Source organism: Mytilus californianus, unplaced genomic scaffold (genome assembly GCF_021869535.1).
Source record: "Mytilus californianus isolate M0D057914Y unplaced genomic scaffold, xbMytCali1.0.p SCAF_9, whole genome shotgun sequence".
In the NCBI taxonomy this organism is placed as follows: Eukaryota; Metazoa; Mollusca; class Bivalvia; order Mytilida; family Mytilidae; genus Mytilus; species Mytilus californianus.
The window spans coordinates 1,501,991-1,514,783 of NW_026262745.1; the positions used below are offsets into that span (position 1 = coordinate 1,501,991).

Below are 12,793 nucleotides of genomic sequence, written 5' to 3' on the forward strand. Positions count from 1 at the left end.
ATTCCAAGATTGAAATTCTATGAAATAGTTATAAACGATACGTGCCATTAACTGTTATAGTGGTCATTTTACAAAATAGTTTGCATATTCGTGTAATTGAAGCATTATCCTATATAAAAGTATACCTTAAATATTTTAATTTTTATTGTCACTCAGTCTCGCTAACAAGATGTATTTTTTTAGATGCGCTTGTTTCATCCGAAATTTGGATTATAATTAGATGATTTCTGTTGAAGGTAAGGAAAATCTTTCTTATTGTTGAAATTTTGCAACACACTTTCATGAATGTTTGAATGTGTCTATTATGTTTAGCCAGTTTGATAATGTGTGCTCATTGGTTTTACGTCGCCTTCATTCTTGGTACTTTGGATCAGCCCATAAAGTACGTTTTGGTCATTTTAGCGTAGCAGTTGAAATAAGCTTATTGTTGATATACATGTATATTATTATATTTGCGGAATAGAAGAGACAATAAAAGCAAATGATATTAATCAACACATACAAACTCGCAACAACCAAACCAATTAAACAAACTGAACCAAAAACAATACAAATCAAACCGGAAATAAAACGAACGATACTTCTACATTGTCGAACTTGTGTACTAGTATCATGTGTAATGCTCCGTTACCCAAGGATGCATAATCTTTTAACATAGTACTCTTTGGGTTTTAAAAGGGGACAAAGAGTATCATTCACTTTGTTAAAGGAGTTGACGAACTCTGTATAAAATTGTGCAGATGTGCATTATGCCTATACAGATGCTGTGGTGTTGTAAGAAGCAATAATATTACTCCTGACAACCTGGCTACGGTTATGTAAACAGTGTACCTAATGATGAAGACATTGTAATAACAATACCAGTATCATACCCCTGAGATTCATTACAATGTTTATACTGTACCAAAAACAGATCATGGTTAATCAGATTTCTAAATACGAACTGGCAGCTTCGGCATAGTTAACCTGTTTGTCAAAGCTTCCGAGATCTAGAAGGGGAAAATGTGCAATTTATCATGATCAAAGTTCCATCTCTATCCTTTGAATCTATACGATTTTACTTAGAAGACACAGAATCAAATTTACAATGAGTTCTCGCTTATTAAACATAATCAATTAAATAAATTTATTTCACTGGACGTTAAGCAACCAACAATCGATCAAATTTATTTTCTTGACATGTCGTTTACTTAATCGGTCCAATAAAAGAGTCTCTCAAACAAAAAAGGAGAATAGATACGCAATTGAAATAATTTCAGATATATGTAGAATTGTCAAAGAGAGATATTCCGAATGGATGAACGTTACAAGTTAGAATGTCTCAGAAATTCTCTTTATCTGCGTTAATTATGTTTAATAAATGAGAATACATTGTAAAGCGAAATAACTTGATAAACGAAGACTTTTATCCATTTATTTGTACTTTGTGCAATTTCCTGTCGCCTTTCTTGATTAAAGGATGAAAAATGACATTAGACGACGCTTCCCGTGTCCAATTTGACAGGAAGAATCTATCTAATAACCAACGACATCAATTTGCTTTTAAATGGTATCACGTACTTATCTAAATGTTCGTACATAGTAAAATGAATATTATAATTATATTTGAAAAAGATTTAACATAATATAAAGTAGAAATGGCGTGCGTCCGGCCAATTATCCACGTTACCTTCAAATTGTGCGATAAAAGCATTCCTTCGTTATCAGTTAATTATAAATTTAAAAATTCGCCGTATTTTTAAACTTTCCTTGCATTCGTCATTTTCAAACTTGTGAAAAAGGACAATTTTCTAATTTGATCATTAAAATATTGAGTTGTTTTTTCAACCTTGATGGCGCGATTTTTTCAATAATTATCTTATTAGTGACGGGAGATATTATAATAGAACAGTTATGAAGAACTATAATTTCAAATCTGAAAGCATGTTGTTTTTCAGATGACTGGTATGTGACTGTGACGTGAAACAAAACGAGAGGAAGGATTTTCATAACTTTGTTTCAATTTAACAACTTTTCTAACAGCAGAATGGTGAGTTTGTTTATATATTCTTTAAACTATGTATCATATTTAAACAAATTATGATGAAATGTATTAAAATGTATTAAAAAAAACCATTTTTTTCAAGCTAGATACATTATTCAAAATATACTAGTTAGAAATCATACAATGAAACAAAAAAACTCTGTAATTATAGACTATTTGTCAAATTAACACTTCTAGCAGTATGATTTGTAACCCATAGTATGGGTTTAAAAAATTGGTGGTTTAACGAACAGCGTCAAATATCACATTTATTGATAAATAAGCATTGAGTCATTGCTCAGGGTGTATTTTGGGATATATTTTGGGGTATTTCCTAGAAATGGAAAATGAAAGCATTTTTGGTAGGGTTATTAACCTACAATATAGGCTCCTTATTGACTTTAGGAAAGGTTTATCTTTGCCGCCAGATTAAAGTTTCATCAGAGGATTTGCATTTTACGACAAAAGAGGGACGAAAGATACCAGATGGGCAGTCAAACTCATAGATCAAAAACAAACCGACAACGCCATGGCCAAAACTGAAAAGACAAACAAACAAACAATAGTACAGATGACACAACATAGAAAACTAAAGACTAAGCAACACGAACCCCCCCAAAAAAACTGGGAAAAGCGGTTACCGACTGGTTGTTAGTCGTAAAACAAGCTATTAAAATAAATTCGTCAAATTGAACTTTTCAAGCACACGAGCACGGCTCTCTGGTAATTGTCACTGTTCAATATTTTGACACAGAAAGCAGCAGAAAGGATATGCCGAGCATTGAACGGTACAAATCTTCGTTGTATGGTATACGTCAGAAACAAATTTATTTCGCATGTTAGTATTGAGACTAATGTCAGTAACGGTGAAAGTAAGAATATAACAAATTCTGATATATATTTCGCTGAACCACTGTTGACAGCCACATGTTTCTGTCAGTGCCGGTTTCTGGTGATGTAATTCTTGTTTTATTACATTGTAAAATGTCGATTTGGAACATACGGTTCTTTTCGGAATTTTACTATAACTATTTATCAATTTATATAGCAATTACACAAATAACTCTACATATATATCAATGTAAGCAAACAATTTCCCCTTCAATTATTCCACTTAAAACCACCAATAAAGATGGACGTTCGATAACATTTATTTGCCTTATCAGTATTTGGGGATATCATGGCGGGCGTTGTTTGGTCATCGATAAAACATTTTTATGACCCTGTTGATTAGTGGTCGACCATGAAAAGGGACAAAGGCTACGTCAATATTGAACTTTCACACAAACAGTGTCACGAATGAAATAAAACTGATTATACTGATTAACATCTTTGATTTCGCGGTATTTTAAACTAGAGCCTTTCACCTTCATAATCTGTATCGTAAATCTAACTGTCTCCAAAAGCAACAGAAAAGCTTACTTTGTTGTTTTCCGAGTACATCCTTAGAGCTGACAAACACTCAGAAAATAGTGTAATACTCATGGATATGTTCTTTAAATATTTAAACGTAATAATAACTAAAGTATAAGTTAGGTAAGTATGAACAGAAAATATATGTCGGTCATTAAAGGCTCAGATTTCAGTACTAAATCAAGCCGAAAGTGAGAGTCGTTCTTCTCGATCACGTGACCTGATTGTAAAATATGATTAACTCTAAGTTCACCTGAACATGAAAATTTATAAGTTCCACAGAAGCTGATTCTATAAATGAAATTTCATGATAAATTGTACCCTTGTATTCTATGCTATACAGAAATCTTCATTAATAAAAGCATCGTAAATTATCAATGTTGTTTTAAATGTTTTGTAGCTCCTAACGTTTCTTCGTATTCATACATCCCTGGTTTTCAAATGTTTAGGCTTGAGCGTTCCTGATGAAGGTTAATTCAGAAAAGCGCTTCGGACAAATAAAGTTTTCATTTTAATGGAAATCGAAAGGAAAAAGAAGTGTATGCGTCGATATGGAAATTAAATAAAATCTGTAAAGCCAAAGTAACACATATAAGACCTTGAATGATATAAATAATATACAATTATGGCCCGTTGAAAAGGTGAATATCCAAAATTGTCAACACGAGAAGGTTATTTCACTGAGGGCGCAGCCCGAAGTGAAATAACTTTTAAGGGTTGACAATTTTGGATATTCATCGCTTCTAAGGGGCCACAATTGTTTTATTATACCGAACTAACAGTGAAAGGGCATTTTGAATCATTGCCAGTAAAAGCACTTACCTTTAGTAACAAACACAAGTTGACGTTCAAAAATACATGTAATTTGTGTCTTAGAATTCTCGTATGTACAACAAAGGTAGATTCTTTTTGTAAAATATTGATGGCCCTGAAAAGGACCGTTATTAGAGATATCATCGGCACAAGATGCACGTCAAAAGCCTTATTTCCTCTTCTCTCGATCAATGGGCTTCCTGTAACTTGAACGTTGCCATTTTGTTTATTTACGTCTGTGACGTCATTTTCATGAGTACAAATCAACAAACTAAAAAGGTTATTCGCCGGTGAATAATAGGGTTATTCAACGCTGGTGTAAATTTTTAGGGTTATTCGTTCTTCCTTGCAATTGAATGAAAATTAACTGAATTATTCCATGTCACGTGATAACGTTTAACCCAATAGAATTGTTTGAAATATATGTAAGGTATAATAATCAACATGGTCGACCTCTGTGTGGTCAGTTTTCATGATTAAGCAGCTTGTCATTAATGTCACTTTACATATACCGCAAATGAACACTTTACGGAACATGTCAACAATCGTCGAGGCTAAAAAAACAACTTAGATTTATAACAAGATAGGATTTGTATACTAACGTGGGTAGGTTCCATGAAATTTGAAAATCAGCAAATTCGTAAAATATCTGGACATTTTAAGAATGTTTTGAAGCGAGACAAACATGTAATTTTCCGAGTATTTTCAAATTTCTGTTTTTGATCAATTTTGTTAGACCATATATATTTTGGTAAACAGTAGCATTAAAGCGTATTTAGTTGTATGTAGTTGACGTATCGTCTCATCTATCGTTGAGCATGACTGTTTTCGCACTGGTTCAATGTGAAGTTTTTTTTAAGACCGTGTACTTAGAATAGACCAATTTTTAGTAAGCTGTTATATAAGGTTCTTTTAATAAAAATTATAGCCCATTAGTACTTGGGATGTAGCTTTTGTTAGAGCGTCTGAATGTGACTATAAGTTGGAATTCTTTTCTACAGATTTCAAAGTAACACACATTGCAGTTATATGGTCGTTTATATCTATTGATACAAACACCAGCTTATGTTAACTCTAATTAATTTGACTTTAATATAAGTAATTGTTTTACGAAAATTCTGAAATGTAAGGATATGTTGAATGTGAGGCCTTTTTAAAGTTTGTCTTTTTTGTGTTTGGATATATTGTTTAGTCATAGACCATTCACATAAGTAATGATACTTAAGAAAGCGCTTATAACGCTATAACTCACTTAATTTTCCCTCTCTCTCCATTAAGTACACACGCTTCTGTTTTGTCTTACAGTTAAAATTCCAGCTTAACTCAACTAGTTTAAACTTAATATAGACTAAATTGTTCGTATGTTGTACTGTTACACCACTGTCCCGTTTTATAAGGAGGGGGCAGCAAACATGTTTAACCCCGCCACATTATGTATGTGCCTGTCCCAAGTCAGGAGCCTGTAATTCAGTGGTTGTCGTTTTTGCTGTATATTGTTTTGTTCATCAATCAGGCCGTTAGTTTTCTCGATTCAATTGTTTTACATTTGTCATTTTGGGGCCTTTTATAGCTTACTATGCGGTATGGGTTTTGCTCATTTTTGAAGGCCGTACAGTGACCTATACACAGTTGTTAACTTCTATGTCATTTGGTCTCTGGTGGAGATTGGTTTCATTGGCAATCATACCACATCTTATTTTTATAAAAATCAGTTTTGATCTGTAAAGTATCTTACGGTAAAATTATTTGTTGAAAAAAACATAGAAATGTTTTGTATTCTCTGAATACATATCAAGGATTACGAACGCAGCCACAATTACGGGTTAATTAGTGCAAACTCAATTTCTTTGGTGTTGAACAGTTGGGGGATCAATTATTTCTTTTGTATCCTACCGATTAATGCACCTTTGACAGTCTGCTGCAGCCTGCACTCGATACTCTCTGTGGTCATCTTTAACGAGACGTTAATTCATTAGCGCTAATTACATTTGCATAAATTACATTTTGTTTACCTCTGATGTATTCTCTGATTTCGTTAATAAGAAATAATACTCGGGTCAGAGACGGATGACAGCACAAGCTGTGTCCGGATCAGGTATAAAAGTGTCAGCTATCTTTTTTTTGTTGGTTGTAAATGGATTATTTTACAAGTTAAATGACAACATCCATTTTTTAGGATTGAACGTAACATCAATAATTTGCTTACCTATTTTCCTATATCTTTTGTTTAGTATTCATCTCCATATAAGATTTAGGTTGGAATACGGTAGTCATACAATTTTTTTGAGTTTTTCAATTTTGCATGGAGATACTTTATTTCATATTTGAAAATTCTATCTGTCAAGATCACACATATGTACACGAATAAATGTAAGTCAGATAAGACGTGTGGAGTTAATGATATATCTGGTAATTAATTGAATTAACTGCAGACTGCATGGTCATTAGTGTTTATAACTGAAGAACAACCCATGTTCTGGAGTATTGACCAATAGTCAGTTCGGTGAAATGGACATAACACAGAAAGAAAACAAAAAGAAAGACATATTTCAATAGATGATTCTTTAGTGTGATATGAAGCGGACTGATACGAATAAAGATTCATTGAATGGGTCATACCAGATGGAAAAATTATGAAAATTTGATTAAGTGTCATTATAAACTGTAATAGAAATTTTTGAAAAGAAACAGCACTTCAAAGAATGAATGAATGGACGACAAAAGGTAAATAGTTTATGCTTGTCAAATTTCTTATTTAATCAGTTGGATTGCAGTCCCTAGTTAAATATATCGTGTAATGAACGTTATTTTTACAGTTTATCTGAAGTTCATCACAAAAAGTCAATTAAAAATAGAATTATATTGAGGGGTTGGGCTAGCACCATGTAACACAATGTTCAAATGATGTCGTCTACACCATGCACGCGATGTCTGCATCATTATAAAGACTCTTCCCTTTCGATTTTTGTAAATTAAATGAAAAAATACTATTGATCTAAGACATAAATACACAAGAAGGGAGGACTTTTTACATGGACATTTAAAAAAAATTAATTCGGCACTTGACAGATCCTTCCCAGAAAACTCATAAATACACCAGAAAGGAGGACTTTTTACATGGACATTTAAAAAAAATAATTCGGCACTTGACAGATCCTTCCAAAAAAAAAAACAACAAACGAACGAACGAACAATCAAATGATTTATTTCCTTGCGCTCAAAACGTGTTTTCTTCCAAACATTTTCTGGTTTCAGAGATATCTACATTTGATTGAGTTGCTAATTTTAAATTTGTAGATCTTTTTATGTGTTATTAAAACGAACACAGAGCTCAAATAAACATTGGAATCCTTAAGCAATGAACTCGATGTCTTAAACATTTTTGTGTATTGCAATTCTATGTTCGGTCATTCATGGGTAACGTATGTCAAAGTTTGTATTTAGTCTGACCATCCTGATACGAAATATTTTAATGATTTCCCCACCATTTGTTAAAATTTATGGGGCAATAATTCAGTCGTTAAAGTCAATATTTATTTCAGGTACAAATGTATGGACTCTGCTGTCAGTCAATACAATTAAGGGTTTATTGCACGGTAGTCATGACCGTGATTAATAGCCGAAAATTGACAAATAAATTGTTATATGTGTTGTATTTCTGATTTGTAAATATCAATTATTTTATCGACTATTACTTGTCCATTCATTAGGAATGTGTTTATACCTGACAACGGGACAGACTAAATCCTTAAATCTTCTTCCTAGCTCAAAATGTCTTAGAAGTATAATACCGGTATATAAGTTAATTCTAAGTGTTTGTTGTATTCAAACCAAAATTCTACATCACTGTAGATTTATTAAAAAAGAGATTTGGTATGAAGCTCTGTTTTGCCGCATTTTGTTATATTGTCCCGTCCTCATACTATGTATCAGTACTTTAATTGCCGTCATGTTCTTGCTGACTTTTATATTTGGTTTTTTTCGTTTCATTACATCGATTTAAAATAAACTGTATATAACTGATATATTACAAAAACTTTACAGGTTGAACACGGACTTTTAAACCTTACTTATATGAAAAAAGGAAATGTGGTATTATTATGAGACGTCCGTTCAGCATTCAAAACTCAAAGGACAAGTATGACAACAACGTTAACACACTGTATACGGCCTTCAACAATGAGACAAATCGTTTCCCTATATAATCTATATCTATATATGTATTAGGAGGCCCACTAGTTTACCGTAAACTTTAAATATAGCTTACTTTGCAGGTTAACCTCGGGCTTTTTATATCAACAGAGATTCGGGGTTACTATTATTAAGACATGTGCAGCAACCCAACGAATCAAATAAGGGTTTACATATAACGCCTTCGACATTAGACAGGAGTTACTAGTAATTAATGTGTCAAGCTCTAAATCGTATCGAGTCACAAAGAGAGTGAAAAGATACTTTAAAAATCTCCATTAAAAACAGATACATAAGAATATGACATAAGACAGAACCACTTACCTCGGAGGCATATCTTACAGGTTTAACGTGGGTAATTATAACTTTCTCCACGGCTTTACCATGGACCTTTTATAACTGAACTCACGGATTTACCGCCATCGTTTTATTTCTTAATATATGCGTTTACCATTGGCCTTTTATAGTTTACTTCAACGGTGTTTACATTGACCTAACTTCACAGGTGTATCTTTGAATTTAATGGCGTACCTTACGGGTTTTCCGTGGATATGTTATAGTTTTCTTCGTGGAGTTTCCATGTGCGTTTAATATAGCTTACCTCACGGGTTTACCATTGATCTTTTATTTCTCTTCTCATGGATTCACCGTTAATCTTTTATAGCTTACTTAACAGTTTTTTTTGTACCACGTGCCTTATATATATATTAATATACTAGTATATGTATAGCTTGCTTCCGGGGTTTTTGATAACGTTGAACATTTGTAGCATCGCTCACGAATTTAACGTAGATCTTTCATAGCCGAAGTTGCTTGACGTGAAAACCATGGGCCTGTAATAACTGACATTACGGGTTTAACTCTGAATTTTATATCGTATCTCACGGGTTTTCCGTGAATCCTATATGGGTTAACCACGGTCGTTCAATAGGTTACTTCACGGGTTTACCGTTGACGTTCTATAGCGTAATGTTTTCATTTAACTTTTTATAGTTTACCTCACGGGTTTACCAGGTCCTTTAGACGCTTAATTCACTGGTTTACCTTTGTGTGTGTGTGTGCTTATCTCGCGAGTTTTCCGTCATTGCAGCGTAAATCATGTTTTTACCGCGGGTGTTAAACAGCTTTTCTAAGAGGTTTATCGAAAATTTCTAAAATTTACCTTTGTTATTGTTTTAAAGTCGTACATATTATATTGGTAAAGTTGTAAAGGTACTAAACTTTTCGTCATATACTCCGGCGTCTTTTTATTTTTAAACTAATCGAAAAAGACAGAAAAGAAATATACTAACTTAAGAAAATAATTCATTTAACAAAATTTACTAGACTACATTGCTGGAATAAATCATAAAGTACAAATTAGAGAAGTGTTTGTTAGGGGTCGAGATAATCATGTATCATCTATATATATATATTAGGTTTTCCAAATTAATTATTTGGAAGTGTGAATAAGTAAAAGATACCGAATATAAAACCTCAGTTGGTTTTATCAAGGATTTGTATAGTAAGACTTACTATACAAATCCTTGGTTTTATAAGGTTTTTGTTTATCGAAGTTTATTATTGTAGAATAAATTTTATGCATATCCCGTCTCAAAACAGAATAGTGACACCGAACAGTTTTCATATGACCATATTTACAAAGAAAAGATTTCGAAATGCGGTGGTCAGTTCAAGTTTTATTTAATTACAGATCATTTTATGCTGAAATAGGCATCCACAATTAAAATCAGCTTAATTTCAATTAGTTTGGTTGCCTGTTGAGATTTACCCAATCATCAGTTCAATAAATTCTTTAACTGAATAGGAGTTAAAAGCACCATAAAAACATCTTGTTGACGCACTGCTGGTGCAAGGTCAACAACCAATTGTTGTCCATTTTCATTGTCAATTGTGGTCCTTTTGTCGTACACGTTGCATGTGGAGACAAACATAATGTTCATTCTTTGCTTTTCACCATCTTGTCACAAATACTTAAATTCAAATGAGAACTTTGCATGGTTCCTGTTTATATCATAGCACTTTAAAATTTTAATTCGGTAAACGAATAATGAAACAGCTTTTCACTTAATACAAACGTTTGAAGTTATGATCTGTCGGCAGTACAAGATCTGATTGTTGTATCTCCCGTATATCGTGCGATACAACCGCCCAAAACTGCAACTTTTATGCAGAATACTTTTTTATTCATTTTTACTTCCGTTATGTTATATACCATGAAATATTTGGAGGGGGGTTAAAAGGGGGTGGGGGAACAATAAATAACATGTAAATGTTCCGATCATACAGTTGCATCAGTATCAAAACTACTTTTTTTAAATTGCAAAATATTAGTTAATTAAGACATAAAATATATATACATGTATATATATTTAATCGTTGCATAAGCAGCTAGGGAACAGTATCATTTTATGTCAAATACTACTTTTGATTGTAATGTTATTGACTGCATGTGAGAAAAAACTAGTGGTCTAAATTTGTTCTGTGTAGATGTTTACTTAATAAGTTTAACAGACTGTCTATGTTTTAATGATATCGTTGATGTTAAATTAAAAAAAGAACAACAAACAAACAAAAAATATTGCTCTTTAGTCCAAAACATTCATTCAATACACGGCTAGGTGACCAGAAGATTTATTACATGACTGGTTCCTTGTACAGATGATAAATGAACGACACGGTTTACGAGATCTATGTCGAAACACATTTAACTTTGATGTTTGATTGAGATAAAACAAAACAATGTTCGCTTTGTACTGAAAGTTATTTTATGTTTTGGAATTTCAAAAATATATGTTATTTCCTAACCGAAGAGTCAATTCAAAGTCGGAACTTTTGTCGGTTTACTGCAAAAACGACCTTACAAACGTTATACAGCTTTCAAAAATATTACTTGAACTTATAATTGATATGTTAAATTGTCCACTTTTCAGACAATTAAATTTTCATATTCAGATATTGACGATTTCAAAATCGATAATTTTCAAAAATTCCCATATTGTCAATCACATAATTATAACCATTTTATTTTTGACACGGAATGAAGACAACAAAAGGGTCATGCAAATATTTTCCACCCGATAGAACAGAAATGTAATAAATGGTCGAAGACAGTTCACTCCAGTGAAAGTGTCATATTTATCCCTATACTTTGTGGTTCTATAATATGTGGTTTTTGGAGTCATATCGCTAAACAGAATCACATTTAATTATTTGCGAATGTATCTGTCTCCCGTTTTCGGCATTTTGACTATCAAAAATACCTGCTAACTGGCAAAATTATAAATTCGCCTGAAATATTTTACACTGGTGGTATATTCTCTCCATCACCCTGGTTAATGGTGGGGTATACACTGTAAAAATTGTGCTTAGAATTTAAACGTGTTGCAAGATTTATGTGCTTAGGAAAGTGTTTAATTTCTAAACATAAAAAAATAAACATGTTTTGGCTCTCAGCACTTCGCAATAAACATGTTTTGGCTCTCATCACTTTTCGATAAACATGTTGCTGTGCTAAACATGTTTAGTTACTTTGTCAAGTATATAAAGCTAAACGTGTTTAAATTCTAAGCACTTTCAATATTTAGACACTTTCCTAAACACGTTTAGAATTACAACACATTTAGGCCGAATACGGCATTCATATCACGTGCTAATTTTTGAGCGGGAAGAAGAAACAAAGAACCCGAAGTCAAAGGCCACGCTGTTTACTTCTGACCATAACTGACCGTAACTTGACTGTTTCAGAAAGGTAAGGAGTTATGATTATACTGTCTTTTATTTTGTACTGCCAATTTTAAATGATTATTGACAGTTATAAGCATTATTTACAAGTACACTACCGTATAGTCAATGCAGGAGAGAAAAGGGGGTACCATCCCAAGAAACAAGTGCTTGTAAGAGCTTTAAGTGTTCAAACTATCTTGTGTATAGATGATAAGAGTTGTTTAATGTTCTATCATGCAAGTTTGAATTTATTTTTTAATTTATATATGTTCTTGGAAAGGAGTTTGTGAGGATAATTTTCGTTCGGTACTCCTCGGCAGATTATAATGGAACATGTAGGGTAGCGAAATCTGCCGAGTCTTATCAGGATGAGGTGCATCATTCGCAAATCCAGTGTCATATCGAGTTCATTGTTTTCGTAAGCATTTCCGATATTCACAATCAACATTTCCTCAAAATAAATAGAAAGATGCTTGTTTATTTCAATACTTATAAGCGGTTGTGATTTTTTTTATAATTTTATTGATATGTATTGTTTTATTCTAGATGAGAGAAGTGCAGAGGAAATCATCATCTGTCTTGGCATGCTAAAAGAGGAGATAAAGAACAGTAGCAAATATGCTGCTA

At 32.6% G+C, this 12,793-nt stretch overlaps 2 protein-coding genes across 5 annotated transcripts in view; both read left to right on the plus strand.

The window, feature by feature from the left end:
* The window catches only part of LOC127716148 (uncharacterized), a 551,146-nt gene that overhangs the window by 339,106 nt on the left and 199,247 nt on the right, over positions 1–12,793 (plus strand). The gene's annotated exons all lie outside the window — the stretch shown is intronic.
* The window catches only part of LOC127716132 (protocadherin-9-like), a 66,532-nt gene that overhangs the window by 21,300 nt on the left and 32,439 nt on the right, over positions 1–12,793 (plus strand). For 2 of the 4 annotated variants that reach the window (XM_052222237.1, XM_052222235.1), the window contains exon 2: positions 1,938–2,029. The gene's annotated coding sequence lies outside the window, so the exon portion shown is untranslated. Of the gene's footprint in view, positions 1–108; positions 237–1,937; positions 2,030–6,726; positions 6,974–12,793 lie in introns of those variants that run through there. The other 2 variants (XM_052222236.1, XM_052222238.1) reach the window with 2 other exon arrangements.